This window comes from Aethalodelphis obliquidens, unplaced genomic scaffold (assembly GCF_003676395.1).
Source record: "Aethalodelphis obliquidens isolate GAN/ISIS:26980383/991018 unplaced genomic scaffold, ASM367639v1 scaffold23, whole genome shotgun sequence".
Taxonomy (NCBI): domain Eukaryota; kingdom Metazoa; phylum Chordata; class Mammalia; order Artiodactyla; family Delphinidae; genus Aethalodelphis; species Aethalodelphis obliquidens.
The window spans coordinates 128,672-148,643 of record NW_020837967.1 but is presented as its reverse complement, the minus strand read 5'-3'; the positions used below and the strand labels follow the sequence as shown (position 1 = coordinate 148,643).

General features: G+C 46.5%; 1 long non-coding RNA gene across 2 annotated transcripts in view; it reads left to right on the top strand.

Annotated features, from left to right (window-relative positions):
- Positions 1 to 19,972, top strand: part of LOC113628225 (uncharacterized) — a 100,431-nt gene that overhangs the window by 62,058 nt on the left and 18,401 nt on the right. For both annotated transcript variants that reach the window (XR_003435928.1, XR_003435927.1), the window contains exon 2: positions 7,444 to 7,525. This is a non-coding gene — a long non-coding RNA (uncharacterized LOC113628225). The remainder of the gene's footprint in view (positions 1 to 7,443; positions 7,526 to 19,972) is intronic.

The window sequence follows — 19,972 nt, the reverse complement described above, 5'->3', positions numbered from 1 at the left end:
ACCCCGACCCTGAGGGCATGGCTGGTGGGATAGAACAGGGCCAAGCTCAGTGCTGAAGAGTCCTGATCCCATCAAGGAGAGGCTGGTGTTCCCTAATCGCGGGGATTAAGGGTCCTGGATCCCAGGGCAGAGCCCAATCCCAGAGCCCGATGCCACCCGCGTGCCGTGGGCAGTGGGGCCGCACTGTCCCAGCACACGTGCGGGCACCACACACTTTCCTCGGCCTGGCCGGCATCTCCCTCTTGACCTCCTGATCCCTTTCTCTCTGAAATCAGGAAGGGAAAGGCAGAAAAGGCAACCTCATTGCTGACTTCCGGGACTAGATCGTAATTCAGTCTTCCCATGACCAGGAGGCAGGAGTTGTTACGATACTGAATTTTATTTACAGTGAGGAAATGAGATTCCGAGAGTTGGGGATTGCTACAAGGCTGCACAGCAGTCAAGTGAAGGGCTAAGCTTTGGGCACAGAACTTGGTAACTCCAACGTCCATGAAGAGCCGTCCCCGTGGAGCGCCCCCTGAAGGGCTCCTGCTGCTGTGGGTGAGCGGGTACGGGACACCCAGTGGCCCTCCACCCCAGGCCCTCACCCAGTGGTGTGTGGAGCCCACTCAGGACCCAGGCACCCACCTGCAGCTGCCGTGCTCAGCCAGTGGACTGCCCTCCGGGGAGCCCTCCCAACCTGCACTGGAGACAGGGGACAACTCTGAAGGGCCCTCCCACTCCATGGGCTCCCCGGGGGCAGTGACAACTGCATTGTACCTGCTGTCTCCCACTGCCTGGATGTGTGCCCTTACCCAGAGCCCACGGCCCCCCTCTTTGCTGCCCTGAGTGTTGCCCGAGGACCAGCAGCAGGACACCTCCTGTAAGCTGGTTAGAAATGCGGACCCAGCCCTCCTTCCAGGCCTGCTGGACGGAGATCTGCATTTTAACAAGATACGACTCAGGCCTCAAATAGGAGCTGTTTAGATACATTCTTGAAAAATGTCAAAAGTAGATAAAGCAAAATAGAATAATGATAGTGCCAGGGTTTTTTTGTTTTTTAATTTGGCATCATTTTGAAAACACTGTTCAGTATTTAAAAAAATAAAAAGTAAGGCAGAAAAAGCACATTGTAAAAATTTTTTCTAAATTTCAGTGAAAACCCAATTTAACTTTTTTTTTTTTTAATTTATTTATTTTTGCTGTGTTGGGTCTTCGTTTCTGTGCGAGGGCTTTCTCTAATTGTGGCAAGTGGGGGCCACTCTTCATCGCGATGTGTGGGCCTCTCACTATCGCGGCCTCTCTTGTTGCGGAGCACAGGCTCCAGACGCGCAGGTCAGTAGTTGTGGCTCACGGGCCCAGTTGCTCCGTGGCATGTGGGATCTTCCCAGACCAGGGCTCGAACCCGTGTCCCCTGCATTAGCAGGAACATTCTCAACCACTGTGCCACCAGGGAAGCCCCCCCCAATTTAACTTTTAATTTATTTGCTGGTCTTTCTGACCCACCGTAATTTTTGCTTGCCTGGTATGGTGTTCCTGCAGTATAAATACTGCTGCAGTAAATCACTAGGTTTTTAGCCTCTGTGCAGCAGGAGAGGAAGGCTTCCAGATAATGAAACCTATTGCCCTCCTGCCCAACCATCAGTGGAGTCTCATCTTGCCAAGGGTTTCAACTCAACACCCCTGGTATATTCAGATGCTTTATGAGCTGCTGGAAAAGTAGCTTATGGACTTAGTTACCACTTAAGGCCATAAGAACAACCAAGATTTCAGATGAGATTCCTTGACCAGCAGTGTCTTTGCCCAGCTACTCAGAATTGACATATACGAAGTTAGAAAATCTGTTGTGTGTGAAATAGAAATCCACAGTGCGGAGAAGGGGGGATACTTCGCTTGTCGTTTCAGTTTTTGTATTTCAGAACTTCTCCAAAAAGGCAATAACCTCTTATCATGGCATTGCCGCTTCTGCCTTCCATTCCCAAGTGACAAACAGTAGGGCACAGTGAGAAACTGAGCTGAAAACATGCAAAATGTGACCTTAGGATGACAGAACTCACCCCACAGCTCAAGCCACAAATGTAGGAGTCCTTCCTCACTTCTCATATTTTGTCCTTCTCTCTCCATGTGACAAAGCCTTTGTGGCTTCACCTTCAGAATCTCTGTCCAGTCCGTCTGTTCTCCTCACGCAGGGCCCACCTCCCCCACAGAGCCACATTCAGTGTCCTGGATTGGGGAGCCTGGTCCGTCTCTGTTCCACACAGGGACTCTGCACAAGGCTGTGCTTCACACACCGTATTTTTAAAGGAAAACATGATTAGTCCCTCCTGCAAAGAGTAAAAGAAAGAAAATTAAACTAGAAGAGACAATAATTGTATGAAGAGATATTAACTGAATGATAATCAGTTCTTACAGACGCGGAGGGGATATTCCTGAGATGGGCCTGTAAGGGCCTGTCTGTCCCTTCAGGAGTCTTTGCTTGTAGTCCTAGGGGGCATCAGGGCTCGAATTCAAACAGAACAGATTCTAAAATAAGACCCCAAATAGTGTCCTGGCTAGTAGGGGATTAGGAAGAAATTTCCCTGTAGGAATAGAGAAGCCCCCACTACTGGGGTTCAGGTGCCAAGGTGGTACTGGTGTCCCCTGGCCTCGGAGGCAGAGTCTGTCGCCCTGCATGTGCTGTTGGCCATGCACCTGTCCGGGGCGTGGGGCCCACATGGATCGGGTGAGGCCAGCAGGAGGCCATCCCAGCTGCCAGGCGTCGAGGGTCTCAGCAGCGCCACACCCTCAGGGAACCCGGGGAAGGGAGAGGGGCCAGGCAGCGGGACAGACGCAGAACGTGCGAGTGGCCTTGATAGCATTTCTGTTTATTTTGCCTGTCCCCAAGGCCGTGTGGACTGGACGTGGGCCTTGTTTCCTGTCGTCTTCTGGTACTCCCTGTCCATGTGTCCAGCCAGGAGAACCTCCCCGTGTGCTGGGAGGGAAGCCCTGGTTTCTGGGCTTAGATGATGAAGGTGACTGAGGCTCCTCCCCCTCTTTTTGTTGTTCGGTAAAACCAGGAGGTGGTTGATAAGGGCCTGCCGGGGGCCTTGCAGCCACAGCTGTCCAGCTCAGCCCCTGGTCGGCAGGTCGTTTGGGTAGGGGATGCAGCTTGTTGAGGGTGATGACACAAGTCCTCCGTGGCCCCTTTAAGGGCAGCCCCCCAACTCCCGTGACTGAGTCCTACTCGCACTGTGGCTCAGAACCTTGCAGAAGCAGAGCCCACGTGGCCCCCAGCACCCAACAAATTGGAGGGTGAACTTGGCCTTCTGAAATGCACGCTTCTCCTGAATTAGGAAATTCAGGAGTGTAGGAAACCGTCCCGTCATAGCTACAAAAAGCCAAAACCGACATCAGGGGAAGACAGCCTCATTCTCTGGCTGAATTAGACGAAAAGTGGAAATTGCCTCTGTCTCCTACCGCCCAGAGTTCAAGGCTGGGAGAGGTCTGTGTGGGCATGTGTGGCCGGTGCCTCGGGGTTTCCCGGTGGGGCCCCAGCCAATCACCCAAGGGCAGGCTCCCTGCGGTTACTGGAGATGCCACATGTCCTGTCCCCAGACCTCCGTTCTCCTGAGTCTCAGTCGAAGGGGGCAGAGGGTGGAGGAAGGTGAGGAGCATTTGCTGAAGGCCTGCAGGAGATGCAGAGTCCATTCATCTCACTGCTTCACAGGCTGGTGCTGAGCCAAGCCTTTTTCACAGGCAGAGTTTCACCCCAAACCACAGCCTGTGAACACAGATAAACACGAGCTTCTTTTTATTTTTTTTAAATTTATTTATTCATTCAGTTATTTTTGGCTGCATTGGGTCTTCGTTGCTGTGTGCCAGCTTTCTCTAGTTGCAGCGAGCGGGGGCTACTCTGTTGCGGTGCACAGGCTGTAGGCGAGCGGGCTTCAGTGTTGTAGCATGCAGACTCAGTAGTTGTGGTGCACAGGCTTAGTTGCTCTGCAGCATGTGGAATCTTCCTGGGCCAGGGATCACACTGTGTCCCTTGCATTGGCAGGTGGATTCTTAACCACTGTGCCACCAGGGAAGTCCCCAGAGGTTCTTTTTAAAGAGAAGGATACAAAAGGGGATGTTTGAGGCTGAATTGTGTCCTCCCCATACTCATCAGCTGAAGTCTAACCCCTGTGAGCTCAGAATATGACTGGATTTAAGGAGGTGATTAATGAGGCCACTAGGATGGGCCCTGATCCCGTAGGACTGGTGGCCCTTATAAGAGGAGATCAGGATACAGACACACGCAGAGGGATGACCACGTGAGGATGCAGGGAGAAGATGGCGTCTACACACCCAAGAGAGGCCTCAGAGGAAGGCAGCCCTGCTGACCCCCGGACCTCGGGTTTGAAGCCTCCAGGACTGGTGGTGAAACCCTCAGTCGGGGAGCCTTGTTATGGCCACCCGAGCTGACCGCACCCTCTGGGCACCCCCTGCTCTCCCCAGACACCCCCAGGAAAACCTGGCACTTCTTGGAATGCCGTTTGAAAGACCCTGATCCAAGCCATTCCTCATTTTGGAAGCACGAAATCGCACTCAGGGTTTGCAGTGCGTCCATTAGGCGCCCCCAGGCCCTGGCAGAGCAGACAATGCACCATAGCTGGGCCCCAGGGCACCATGATGGGGACATCTCGGCTGAGGCTGGACCACCACTTCCAGAGCCATCCTCCCTGCTGGCTGGAGACATCGTGTCCCACCCCTCCCACGTCCTCCTCTCCCCTCCCTGCTCCATATCAGATGTGCGTGGACATGAGGTTCACAGCGCACCACGCACCACTTCTGCTCAGGTGATGCGTCAGTTACTTTCCCCTTCCTTCACACTGTTGGGCCTAACGCTTATCTCCCCGGAGGGCCAGGTGACTGACCCTCAACAGTGTGGAACGAACACAGGTCAGAGGATGGTGGTCTCCTGCTGCAAGTGCCCAGGCAGTGAAAGACACGCCATGGAGGGAGAAGGAATCGAGCAGAGCGTCATTCGACTCGGCCACTTTGGCTGCTTCTTATGTTTCCTCTACAGGAAGGGTTGGCTGCCTGCTGCCACACAGCTCTGTGAGAAGCTGGTCCTGACCCCACTCTGGTGGGGTGTCCATGCTCTGATCGAAGGGGAGGCATGGAGGCTGTGGCTGCCAGTCTGTTTCCCTAAGGAGCTGGGGACCCAGCATGCCTGTTGGGATCTCTCACCTGCTGGTTACTCTAGACCTCCCAAGCTTTGTGCCATTCCAGGGGTGTTAGTCAACTCGAGCTGCGTAACAGGCACCACAGATGGTGGCTTAAACGACAGACGTATATTCTCTCCCAGGCCTGGAGGCTGAAGTCCATGATCAAGGCATCACCAGCAAGGGCTGGTGCCTCCTGAGGCCTCTTTCCTTGCGGTGTAGACACCATCTTCTCCCTGTGTCCTCACGTGGTTGTCCCTGTGTGTGTGTCTGTGTCTGCATCTCCTCTTCTTATAAGGACACCAGTTCTATGGGATTAGAGCCCCACCTACATGACCTCATTTTACCATAGTCTCCTCTGTAAAGACCCTGTCAACCAAATACCGTCACCTTCTGAGGTGTCTGTGCCTGTGTTTGTTGCTCTACATCCTCACCAGCATTTGGTGTTATCGGTGTCATTCTAATAGGAGTGTAGTGGTATCTTGTTGTTTTAATTTGTATTTCCCTGAAGACATATAGTGTGAAGCATCTTTTCATATGCTTAGTTGCCATCTGTATACATCTGTATATCTTCTCTGGTGAGGCGTCTGTTAAGATCTTTGGCCCATTTTTAATCTTCTTATTGTTGAGAGGTATTGCTTTTTTCAAGAAAAGAAAAAAGGTTATACGTTTTATAAAGAAATATCCCCCTAAACGGCAGAGATGTGAAGATAGTGAACTTTCATCTCCTTTAAGGTGCATTCAGTTGCTTTTCATACTTCATACTGAGGAACGATCAATTACTGATTTATTAAATGCTTAGAAGGTGCTTATCACCTCGACTTGGTCTGTGACGTACCAAAGATTGTAATTTTGCTGATTATGTAAATCTACACATACAGTCACACCAGCAATTCAGAGATTCATGCAAGGATCCTCTTTAGTTAGGGCATGATTGCATGGTTCAGAGTTTAAGGAAAGAGGTGGATGTTGCCTGGAGTGGAGAGGTCGGGTGGGGGGAGGGAAGAGTCCTTCAGGAGGACAAACACACACACACACACACACACACACACACACACACACACACACACACACACACACACACACACACACAACGCCCGTCTGGCGTTATGATTATGTTACACCAGCTTTGTGATTCTAAGCAGATCCTTTACACTTTCTGCCCCTGAGTCTGCTTGCTTTTGTTTTTCTTCTGAGTAATAAGGAGCATGGTTCTGTCCTCATGTGTTCTCCTCAGTGAAATGGGAGAGCTAGTTTGAACTTATAAACTGTAGTGTCTGCCACAGGCCTGTGTGGTGTGAATGCTGTCTTGCCATCCTCATCCATTGTTCCCTGCAGGTGTACCCTCAGGGGGCCCCGAGGTGGGAGGCTGTGGTGATGGGGCTGGAGAGTCTCTGGGGTCTCTCAGGTCCCACACGCCTGCACCCCAGTTCTTCACCCTGGCCCCGAGTCACCCAGGCATTTCCCTGAAGCACTTTCACCCTGGACAGGCCCACTCTGGGCTAGAACATGCTCCCCACAGGAAGATGGTGGGGTGGTTTAGAACCCCCTTCCTCCCATGGAGAGTCAGCTGCTCCCCAAGTGCTATTGACTGGATGTTTTTATGTCCCCCCAAATTCCCTATATTGAAATCCCATCTCCCCAGGTGATGGAATGAGGAAGTGAGTCCTCTGGGAGGTGATGAGGTCATGAGGGTGGACCCTCACGATGGGATTAGAGAGTCCCATCACCCCTTCCTCCAGGTGAGGACAGAATCTGCCTGTCTTGATCCTGGACGTCCAGCATCCAGAACCGAGAGGAATCAACATCTGCTGTTTATAAACAGCTCCGCAAACACAAGTCTGTGTTTCTGGGACAGCAGCTTAGCTCACTGAGGCAGCCTCTGGGGACTCAGCCTTCTGGGTGACAGGGAGTCTAGGGGCGAGGCCCCTCCTGGCAACAGGAGGGGAGCCTGGGGCTGGGGAGGAGATGGAGTCGCCCTCAGGGTCCAGGCTGTGAGGCATCATGGTGATGCCACGGCAGCGAATCTCCCAGGTGGCGTCGGGGTGGCTGGTCAGCTCCTCGTCCTCGTTTTGTGCTGGGCATTTGGTGGGGCAGGGAGGGCAGGGGCTCGGGACCAGCGTAGCTCGACTGGCCCCTGTGCAAGGTCCTCTGTGTCCCAGAGGCCATCTGTGCTGAGCTGGCGCCCTGTGGTCCTGGATTCCAGGCGGAGAGTTAACCGAAGCCCAAGCCTACTTCCTGTGAACGGGGCCCTGAATGGATCATGTTCTTCCTTTAGATGCCGGAGGCTCAGGAGGCAGCCCTGGAGGAGTCGCGCTGTGGGCTTCACCTTTACCAGCATGTGATTCTTCATCACTAAGGTAAAACTGCTGCCTCCTAAATAGGGCACAGAGGTGGATTGCAATAATAGAAAAAAAAGTGTCTTTTCATATATTATTAACTGGTGATATTACCAAGATATAAGGAAAGAGGGCCACATTCATTGATTAGTTAGGGGTGTCGATGTCTCTTGCTCAAACTGGAAAAAAAAATGAGTGGCATCTGGGTCATTTTTCCATCCAATACGAGTGTGGGTGACCAGCTGGCTTCACATCCTGGTTCTGCCAGTGCACACGGCCTGTGGCGAGTTCCATGACCATCCAAGCCTCCTGCATCCTCAGTGATTGCAGCAAGTAAATGGAGCTACACAGGCACATACTCACACATGGATAAAAACACACACAGTCACAGACACACACACACACATGCACGTGTGCATTATTCCAACTCTAGAACATTCTGGAAAAGGTAAAACTATGGAGACGGTAAAAAGATGAGTGGTTGCCAAGAGGTAGTGGGGAGGGAAGGATGAGCACAGAGGATTTTTAGGACAGTTGAAACTTCATTCCTTGCTAGTGGGATGCAAAATAGTACAGCCACTTTGGGAGACAGTTTGGTGGTTTCTAACCAAACTGCAAACTACAAATCCTACTCTACGACCCAGCAGTCATGCTCTCTGTATTTACCCGAAGGCACATGAGAAACAGCAGATGCAGAGGGAGCTTCCTCTGAACCCCCTCATCTGCCTGAACACAGAGCCTCCACAGGAACTCAGGGGTCGCAGGTCCCCTCTCAGGAGCTTCACCACCAGGAAGCCTGACTCTAGTCACAGGAGAGGAGCCGAGAAGTGGACCCCACCCCCAGACAGACCCTGTCACCAACTGCCACCCTCCCATCCGTCCTCTAAGGGCCACTCATCTTCCCTGGAAACCATGTTCTCTCCCCGAAGAGGCCTGCACCCCCTCTCCTCCCCCAACTGAGGCTGTAGACAAGCTCTCAAATCTCACTGCCCCTTTGGGCAGTCACCTTTTGTCCTGTAAAGCCCTCATGCACATAATATTAAAATTTGATAAATGTATATACCTTTTCTCCTGTTAATCTGCCTGGTGTCAGTTTGTTTCGTAGACTGAGCCATGGAACCTCAGAGGGCAGAGGGAAAGTCTTTCCCCCCCTGCAGTGTACATCTCAAAAGGTCCTACTTTCTAGCTGATGACAAAGAGGGTGTTTTTAGGAGGGAAGAGGGCTTTGGATACAGAAAGATCTGGATTAGAATTCCAGCTCTGAATTATCTGCTCTGATCCTTGACAAGTTATTGATCTGTTGAAGCTTTGGTATGTTTGTCAGTAAAATAATGATTATTCCTATATCATAAGGTGCCAATGAAAATGAAAACAAATGACATAATGTATGGAAAACATTTGATACAGTGCTCAACAAGTTGGTCACATTTCATAGGATCCAAAACACAAACGACTTAGAAATTCAACCATAATGTAATGTCATAAGATGGTCTATTTAACCACACACATGATTGAAGCTCATTGTTTTGGGTCCCCAACTGCAAACTCCCACAAACTCAAGCAATGTCACTAACTTAAAACACAGAATTTATCATCATCCTTGGATCACAGACCTGCTAGCCCAGATGCCCTTCTTAATAATTCAATCTATTTTAAACAAGAATCAAGGTTATATCCTATATCTATCTTATCTTAACAGCTTTATTGTCCTCAGTTTAATTATGTTGTATTTCAAAACCATTTTAGCAAGAAGCAGGGGTTAAAATGCCCATATATATATGTGTACATAGACATACAAATATCCATTACAGTAAACCCATACATGTCAATTCTATTCTAAATTCTGTTTAGAATAGCAGTCACAGTGGAAGTTAGCAGTTTTTCGTGAGTAAAATGCATCTTCCTCATCATGCCAGCTTTCTAAATCAGGATCCCTGGAAGAATGAAGAGCATACCAGCAGTGGAGTGACGTGGTATAGATTTGGGTCCAGCTGTGCCCCCAACTTGCCCAGCAGTTCTTGAAAATCATTTAACTTTCCTGAATCGACCTTTCCTCATTCCAAACAAGAGAAGAATAAAATTGCCCCTTCAAATCACAATGGTGTTGTTAGGATAAAATTAAATTAAATTATAAACTTTGAAAAACCGTATGGTAAGAACTATACAGACATAAGGTAGTTTTAGGTATATTTGTGTCCCTTAGGTAGAAGGTACCCAGGTAAAAGAAATTTTCAATATTACAAGCAATAAGCAAAGAGCAGAACTCCAATTCCTTGGCTCTCTGGCTTTTATCACCCATATTATAAACAGCATGAGTGTAATAACTAGCTTTCCTAATGAAATACCATATCTGGCAATTACCTTAATAACATTCCTCTGGATGATCATAAACTTCCACCTTCAGAAACGCCTGGAATAAATGTCCTCGGGTGCCACAGACTGATATATGCTCTGATAAATGTGAGGCATTCAATTTCAAAATCTCCCTCATAAAATAATTCACAGGCTATTTAACAATGTGTGCATTTTTACTTCTCTAGTGCTGATAGAAAAGCGATGGCAGTAGCATTTATCATCTGTCCACTTGGCGCCATGTATGGCGCTGTGCATTTCACACAGGACACCCTGTAGGTCTGGCAGTGAGGAAACTGAGGCTGGGCTGCCTCTGTCATCGGCCCAGCCCCTGCCCACGAAGAGTGACAGCCAGGATTCCACTCTGCCTCCCAAGACTAGGAACAAGCAGATTCTTATTTTTTTTTTAATTAATTTTTATCGGAGTATAGGTGCTTTACAATGTTGTGTTAGTTTCTGCTGTACAGCAAAGTGAATCAGCTATATGTATACATATATCCCCTCTTTTTCGGATTTCCTTCTCATTTAGGTCACCACAGAGTACTGAGTAGAGTTCCCTGAGCTATATAGTAGGTTCTCTATTTTATACATAGTAGTATATATGTCATAAAATAGCAAGTATTTACACAGGGTCATAGCATTTGTGTAATGGACCAAATGTCTGTGTGCCCTCCACCCTGCCCAGAATTCATATATGGAAATCTAAACCCCAATGTGAGGTTATCAGGAGGTGGGTGTTTGGGAGGTGATGAGGTCATGAGGGTGGAGCCCCCGTGATGGGATTAGTGTCCTTATAAAGGGGACCCCAAAGAGCTCTTCAGCATGTGAGGACACAGAGGACATAGGACAAGGTGACCATCTGCAACTCAGAGGAGGGCTCTCAGCAGAGCTGACCATGTGGTCCTGGCGTCTCGGACTTCCCTCCTCCAGAGCTGTGAGAGAGAAATTCCTATTGTCTATAAGCCAGTCAGTCTGTGGCCCTGTTTTGTAGTAGCCTTAATAGACTAAAACAATTTGTATTATTCAGTATGCTTGTCAGGGTTACCTTCATCGTTTTTTTCCCTGGGATTCTTATATATATGGGGCCACATATATTTTTTCCCAAATAGTCCTAAAATAAACATTTATTCTATTGTCCAAATAAATAAAAATAATCCAGAAAATTCAATTTTAAAAAAGTAAAATTTTTCCCCTAGACTACCTAGTATAGGAAATATCATCAAGATTCTTTGTCGAGCCATCATCCAGATTTAAAGAAAATGTGATCATTGATAGAGGTGAGAATTACGAGCTGCAGAAGTTGTGAAGTCGATTCCCACTTGGTCACATTCAAAGGTGGAAAAGCACTTGGGTTTTCTCCCTAATTTGGTAACTGGCTGACCAGAGCCTGTGGACCTGCAGCTGATTTGAAGGACCTGCTTCCTGGTTGGGGGGACTGCATTGTGGGGTTCTGATCTTGTTTGCCAGAGAGGTCAGCCTGCGGAAAAAGTTGTCCTAGGTTAAAAGACAAGTTCCCTTCCTAACAACTGGGCTTCAGCTAAAGTTACTGCCACAAGCAATTTACTGCCTTTTGAACTTAAATTAAAATGTTGATGCCTATTTCTTTTTATGAACAAGTCTGCTCATAAAGCATAATTACTGTAATGAAGATGCATTGCTTCTCTTTGGGGATTTATGGCGACTTATTTTGTTCAATTTGCTGAGGAATGTGAGACTGAAAGGAGGGGTAACCCCAAAGAGAAACTACCAAGGACAATTCTTAGGTAGAACAGATGAGACCAAGTGGGAGGGTGAGCGGTTATCTGGGCAGTCAGATGCCCTGGTCCCTGGCTAGAAGCACAGAGCTCTCGGTCCGCTGATGTGGATTTCCATCAAAGGGAAAATTTTACTTTCCCTTCTATTGATGGTGTCTCCTAATAAAGTAATAATTTGCATTTCTATGGTGCCTTTCATTTCTGAGGGCTTTACAGAAGCTAAATTATTTAGCTTTATCCTAGCTCTGAGAGGTGAGTTTCTTTATATGCTAACCTGAGGCATTGATAAGCTACATGACCTCCCCAAGGGCACTACTCAGAACTGATCCTGAAGAACAGCTAAATCCTGCTCCTGGGGACACGGCTGCTGCCTCCTTTTTTATGGTTCAGCTCATCCGAGTACTTTTCTCACATCTCACAGATGTTTCTTTTTAAACTCCCATCATCGTCACCCCATTATTATGTGTCGTAAAGAATCATAGCCAAGGAAACCCCTGTGGAACATAGCATACTCTCTAAGGGATTCCTGCCTAGTTTCTTTCCATGATTAGTGAAGGGCTCACCCACCCTGTACGGTCACCCTTCCCTGGAGGTTCTCTCACAAGAGTGGAGACCGGAAGGATCCAGAGTCTCATTCCAGAGGGGCACCCTACGCAGCCCACACTCAGAGGCCACTCTCCTTTGGATAATCGTGTGTCATATATGAGACTCGCTCAGGAGTTGTGTATTCATATGTTATAACCTCTATTTGGATAACAGAATAATAATGCCAAACAGGTTTCTCTTTCAGCCATCCAGATCTAGGATGCCCCAGTTGAGCTTGAGGCAGGATTTGTGAGGTAAAGAGGAGAAAGAGTTTAGGATTCCAAAGGTTACAAAGGCTGAGGAAGAAGACGTATCATTGGGTGGGCCTGAGATTACAGAACGAGGGGATAAAGCCCACGTTTACAAGCCACCCCTCCCCCTGTCCCCCAAATATGTGTGCTCCAGCTAAACTGAAGGATGACAAATGGACTTCCATTTGGTAATCTAAACTTTTCCCCAAGAGACAGTATAGAATCTCTTTCAAAAATGGTATTTCTTAGGTGTTATTTTTGAAGGACAAATGTAGACTCTTAGTGCGTGGATACCAAAGCCCAATTTCTTACAACTTTTGTTGTGAATGTGACTTTTTTGGTTGGGGTTTGGAAGGAGATGTTACTTAATTGTCTGAGATGTAACTGTCAACTCAAATGAATCCAAGGACAGTCACCCCATGGGCTCTCTCCTTGAGAGGTGTGGAGCCTGTGAGGTAAAGGGCAGCCACGGGATCCAGGGATCAGTGGATCTGGTCCCCAGGGCAGTGGCCTGCTACCTTAACATCCACTGTGGTTGGAATTTAGTTCCCTCAGTGTGTAATTGGGGGTCAAGGGTAAGAACAGTCTCTTTGCCTCATATCTCTGAACCTAGCAAACCAAAAATAAAGAGAGGGAGGCACAGCCCAAAGCAGCCCAGTGCCTCTGCCTGCCTCCACTGCCCCCTCCCCTTGCTGGATGGGCCTGAACACGCAAGGGGTCTGGATCACACACAGCTCTGAATGGCGCTAACAGGAAACCGCTTTGTTTACAACACTGAACTGCTTCTGCTCACAGGGCTTTGCTGGCCAGACAGAGATGCTTTGGAGGTGACGTAATGAGATGTATTTGAATAAACTCTTTCCACTGGTGTGAACATTTTTAATGAAAAGAAAGAACTTCTTTTCAAAGATGAGCTCTCATTCCTCTGAACACGATTTCAGAGCTCTTCGACATTTACCCCATCCCTGCCAGGGGTGGGATTGGTGCAGTGATGTGTCCTGAAAAGTGATCACCATTGGAGAACTCTGTGAACTTGCCTCTGCGGTTCTGGTACTTTCCTTCCTTGTGGCACTTCTGAATTTGCTTTATCGTTTATGAATCTTGGTGGCCAGTACTCTACATGGAAGTACACAGTGTACTTGGGTGCTTGGGTGGCGGTCTGTGCAGTGAATCCAGTGTGAGGTTTGCATCAGGCACCTTCGTGAGTCTCGGATCAGCACAGCCTCACACAGACGGGTTTCTAGACAGACAGTGTCTCTTACATCTATTCTCTTTATGAAGAGCATCCTTTCAACTGTTTTCCCTGTTTCTTTGTCATAGTCAGTGTTCTCCACAGCAGGGCTGCAGTTGAGTTGGGCTGGGACCCCAGCAACAAAAGACAAAATGCAGACATGTTTGTCTAACATAAGTTTTATGTGACTCATAAGGAAATGATGACCTGAAGAAATGGTTAAACCAGAGAATTTTTATTCTGGGTGTGATAAGAGTAGAGGGTCATGGAAAGATGTGATAGGCAAAGAGTCTGAGTTCAGGGTGGTGCACTGGTGGGACAGCTAGGCCTATTCACGAGGTTCCTCTCTGTGTCCCTCGTCTAGTAGGATTTGCATTTCTTTCAAAGCAAAACTGGAGAAGATTCAAGGTTGGAAGTTTAGTCAACATTAGTTGCCCAAATAGGATAAGAATGAGCCTGAGAATGAAGTGACAAGTTTGAAGGACAACTGGAACTCAGTGCCAGGAGAGACTGATAAAGGGGTAGCAGCCCTCTCACCTCCACGAATGCCCCCCTGTTGGTGTCAGAGAGCAGCACGCTGGGTCAGGCATTGTGTGTGCGTGTGTGTGTGTCCTTCAAGTTAGCCGTGATTCCCCAAAAAGCTGGTAGAATGCAGTGCTTTAAATCCACTCAGAAATATTCGCTGAACCAGTATAGAAATACAGTGCTTTCTCGTTCTTTTCCCTCTCTGAAATCTGTGAAAACAAAAAGAATATTTTATCCATGACAAACCGTTCACTTATAGAGCCAACACAATTCCTAAAGATATAGAGCCAACTTAAAATGTGTTAAATTTTTAAAAAATCAGTTTATTTCTGTGACTGTTTGAAATTAGTTTATATGCAATTTAACAGGGAAAACAATGTTCAAATAGCAATGCAAGGTATTAACTTTCTGATAAAAAGATGCTATTTTCATTTGGTCAATATTAAAACTAGATTTGAAGGAACCATGCAAATTTATACTTCGTAACAAATACATTTATATATGTACATTTAAATTTCCCATTCACAACTACATAAGCTCTTTCCGAATAAGGTACTTTATTGCTTGACATAAGGCACTTATGCAAAGATTTAGGAATACCAGGCTTGGTGAAGTTATAGCTACATTTACAAAGGGCTTTGACTAATTTAATTGAGTGTAACAGACTTGAGTTCTACAAAAACAAATATTTGGGATTTTGCCTGTTACTGCTGTGGTTTTTATAATGTCAAGCAACTGGTCTGATTAAAATTCTCACCACTTTGGCATCGTTTATAGGCAAACTACAGGGAAAAAATGTTTATTCCAACTGTCAGCCAGTATAGGCTAATGCTTCATCATATCCCTAATAAAACCTAGATCCAGATGTTTTAGAGGAAAGCATACGATTTCTACTGGCTGTACCACATGAGAAAAGGAGAAATAGCAGTTTAGTAACAATCAATCTGGAACATTCACTACCACCAAAGTACTTAGGACAGTAAATTATCCAATTCTGTGACCAATACAACAGTGCTTGATCATGTTTAATGCATACTGTGCTATCTGCTGTCAGTTCTCCCATGAATTAATTAATTTAGCCAAAAATCTTAGGGAAAGATTGCATCTGAATATAATCCTATGTTTTCGCATAATGGAAATAATCCAGGACAGAAAAAATAAAACACACACAAGCAAAACATTTTTTCTTGCACATCAGAAGTTAAGCTATGAGTGTTTGGGGGACAGTAGCGGGGGAGTCTCAGACTTTGGTTTGTCTGGGAAGTGTTCCCCACTTCTTCCAGTTTCTTTCCCAACTTCCATGCAGCAGCCTACAGCTTGATCAGGCTTACAGTTCTCTTTGAACATTGTAAAGATGCACGTTCTCCTTATTATAAATGCCTAATCCTTAGTTGAAACTATCTGTCACAATAGTGTCCTGTAGTGAAAACTTGTACAAGATAATTATGGGGTGAGTGAGCAATACAATGTTGCCTTTATCTGTTCGAAATGGGATGCCTTCTCATCTAATCAGCTGCCTTTTGTCCTTATATTATCAGGCAGGTGAATGAGAGCCACTGAATAGCCTTTGTAAAGCATTTGTTGGTACACATTCCACTCTCTCTAGATTTAATGAGCAATATTTAGTGTTTACCATCTCCCCACTTTACAAGCATCATTTTCCATTGTTGCTCTACAGAGTGGTAGAAATATGGAGCCCAGTCTTTCCCTCTGAATGCTTGTAAGATTGCTCGCAAAATGTTCTCTGATAACAGGCTGGAGAGAACGTGTCTTCTGCATGTTGCATTTTACCAGGAGACGCTCACTGCCTGCCAAGTGTGGCCCACGTGGAGGCCAGTAGTGGACTTCGCTTTGATTCCCTTTTCTTTTTTCTTCCTCCTTCCCTCCTTCCCTCCCTTCCTTCCTTTAACATATATGGAGCAATTACTATGAACAAAGTAAATACTGTTGTTAATGCCATTTTTAAGATGAGGAAAATGAGGTTTTTAGAAGTTAAATAACTTACCTATTGTTCCACATGTAAAAGGTAATGAAGCTGGATTTTAATCCAGGACTGCCTGACCCTACAGAGCACACCGTTACCCGTTCCCTTTACGGCTTCCAGAAACCTCTTTAGGACGTGGTCTGGCATCATTCAGGGGGACAGCAAACACAGTCTCATTGGAGATATCAGGGCAGCACCCAGATGAGGGAATCTCTCCTCAAGTAGTCGTGCTCTCACCCCTGAACACCTTTGGCTACCTCTCTACCCCTCTCACTTGCACGAGAGCCAGAGCTTTCCACGTGTATAGCTGCCTCTCCATGAGTTGGGGAAGGTTGATGGTAAAAGCTCAGTTCAGCATGCTGTGCAAGCAGTAGTGTACCAGGGATGCCACCATCTTTCTTCCTGTTCCTTGAGCAAGTTGTCAACCTATTTGATTGGGAAAGTCCACCCCCATTCCCACACTCCATCGGCTCCCAGCTCTTCCTCCCTCTTCTAAAATTCAGGGGGTCAGACTGCCTGCCTTCTAGGGAAAGGGAAACCTTTCCTCTTGTTGATGGGAGATTTAAGCTCTGACTTTTTCTATTGAAGTATAATTTATTTACAGTATGTGTTTGTTTCAGGTGTATAGTGTGGTGATTCAGTTTTTTTGCAGATTATATTCCATTATAGGTTATTACAAGATATTGGGTATAATTCCCTGTGTTATACAGTAAATCCTTGTTGCTTATCTATTTTATGTGTAGTAATTTGTATCTGTTAATCCCATACTCCTAATTTGTCCCTCCTTCACCCCTCCCCTTTGGTAACCGTAGGTTTGTTTTCTATATCTGTGAGTCTGTTTCTGTTTTGCATATACATTCATTTGTATTATTTTTAGATTCCACATATAAGTGATACCATATGATATTTATCTTTTTCCGTCTGACTTACTTGGCTTAGTATGATAATCTATAGGTCCATCCACATGGCTGCAAATGACATTATTTCATTTCTTTTTATGGCTGAGTAATATTCCATTGTATATATGTACCACATCTTCTTTATCCATTCATCTGTTGATGGACACTTAGGTTGCTTCCATGTCTTGGCTATTGTAAATAGTGCTGCTATGAACATTGGAGTGCATGTGTCTTTTCAAATTAGTGTATTGTTTTTTCCCGATATAAACCCAGGAGTAGGATTGCTAGATCATATGGTAACTCTATTTTTATTTTTTTAAGGAACCTCCATACTGTTTTCCGTAGTGGCTGCACCAACTTACAGTACCACAAACAGTGTATGAGGGTTTCCTTTTCTCCACATCCTGTCCAACATTTGGGTTTTCTTTGTAGACTTTTTGTCGATGGCCATTCTGACAAGTGTGAGGTGATACCTCGTTGTGGTTTTGATTTGCATTTCTCTAATAATTAGTGATGTTGAATATCTTCTCATGTGCCTGTTAGCCATCTGTATGTCTTCTTTGGAAGAAAGTTTATTCAAGCCTTCTGCCCATTTTTTGGTTGGATTGTTTGTTTTTGGTAATGAGTTGTATGAAGCTCTAACTTTTATGGGCCATTAACTTTGCACTGTCAAGGATTAGGAAGGAAGGGAATAGGGTACTTCTTGAGTGAGGTATAGAGTAAGCAGAGACGGGACCAGGAGAGGCCAGGCTGAGCAAGTGAGGGAATGACCAGGTGGAGTCTTAGAGAGTCTGGTGCTGGTGTTGAGGAAGATGGCAATGGCGGCACAAGCCACTACCTGGAAATACTAAGGAAATGCAGGCAGAAGGGCAGAGGTGGCGACCTTTGCTCAAATGCCCAGCAGCTTCTAGAATCCCGGACACACACCCCAGCCTACCTTACCAGTTACCACTCCCACCCTTAAGAGTAGAATTGTGCCCCATGCCTCCTGGTGGCACATTAGGGTGCCCCTAGGTCTCATATAAACCCCAAGTGGATGCTCTCCCCATACACCTAAAGCAGGAGGCCAGGGCACCTGGCAGGGTGGGTGTCATGGTGTTCCTGAAGCCAGCAAGCGTGAGCCCTCAGCACTGGACCATTGAGAAGTTTGAACCCCCAGAGCAGCAGTGTTTGTTAAGCATCGGCGTAGAGACCGTTAACACATCCAGCCTGCCTTCAAAAGTGTTGCACAGACTTTGCTCTTGAGCCATAAGGCTGGAATGAAGCAGTGCAAGGTTTTGTGACATAGAAGTGGGAGTTCCTCAGCTGGAATCCCTACAAGCTGTGCCTCCAACCTTCCTCATGGGCTGATGCTCCAGAGGGTGGAGCGCCTGTTTCTCAGCGATTGTGGTTCACCAGGTCAGCCATGCGTGTTCCTGTGTGTGTGTCCGCATGTGTGTGTGTGCATGCATGTGTGTATATCATGATGGGGGTGCCTTTTGAAAAGCCCCCCAAGTGATTTGCAGCTCCCACTCCCCTTGAGAACCTTTCTTGGAAGCAAACTGCAATCCGAGGATCTTCGATCAGAGGGATTAGAAAAGGTCTGTTCAGTATTTTGTGACAACTAAACACCAGGCACTGAGCTAAATATCGCAGACACCTGCAGAGGATATCTGACACCTGCTGTCAATTTCAAATGGGAAGGGCCTTCCTTACGCTCAAAATATACACTTAATGTAAATGTGGCCCAATTTCCCCAGTCTAAACAGTAATCGGCACGTGGAGGTCTCATTGAATATGGGGTGAACCCTGCCCCTCATCTCCCACTCACCCCAGACTGCTTTCACATAAAGGTTTGCCGGTGAGGGCGGAGGCGTGAGTGTAGAGGGCCAGCCTAGCTCCACACCTTTGTCATTTTTTTGTTCTAAGTGAATATTTACAAAATACTACTATTGCCAGTATTTTGCTGAAAGCTTTTATCTATTATTTCAGCCATCCCTTTATACATTCATTCCTTCATGCATTCATTCAACAAGTACAGAGTGCCTGCCGTGTTCTGGGCATGGTTTGAGGTGCTGGGAGAAGTTCAGAGATGTTAGGAAACGCAATTCGGGCCCAGCAACTTGTCCTGGAAGAGCCGAGATTAGACCTCCTGTCAGTCCGACGCCAAGGTCTTGCCCTTGGTCCCCACTCTCCTGGAGCAATGGTTCCCACCACATCCGAGCACTACGGTTACCAGACAGACGTCATTTGATTTATTTGCCATTTTAAAGAACACATTATTATAGACCATTTTAAAGATACATATATTAGGGAAAGTAATGTAGTAATTTTCCATTCACTCTTAACCCATTTATGACAATTTTCTTATTTCCTCAATCTCTACCATTTTTTAACTATAAAACGTTAAAGCAAGTCTCAACCCATCATTTCGTCCATAAACGCTTTACTATTTATTTTTTGTATTTAACCGCAATTCCATTATCACTCCCAATAAATTTGGCCATAATTCCTTACTAATATCTAATGCCCATTCTGGGCTCAGTTTTCACTGATTGTCCAAATGAATGTCCTTTTATTGTTGGTTTGTTTATACCATGATCCAAAGACAGACCACACTGTGCATTTGGTTGGTGGGTTTCCTTTATCTCTTTTAGTCTGTAACACTCCCATGACCCTCCCACCTTATTTTCCTGGCATCTGTTTGCTGGGTCATTTGAAGAAACTGGCTCATTTGTCCTGTGGAATTTCCCACACTCCGGGTTTGGCTGATTGCATCCCTGTGGTTCCTGTCTTAAACTAACTTGGTCCAAATGTGAGTCTAGTGTCTGATCACAGACATGGGCTTCTCCATAGTAAGAGCTCTGTTGGGTAGTCCTCTCTATAGACAACTTTGTACATGAGGCAG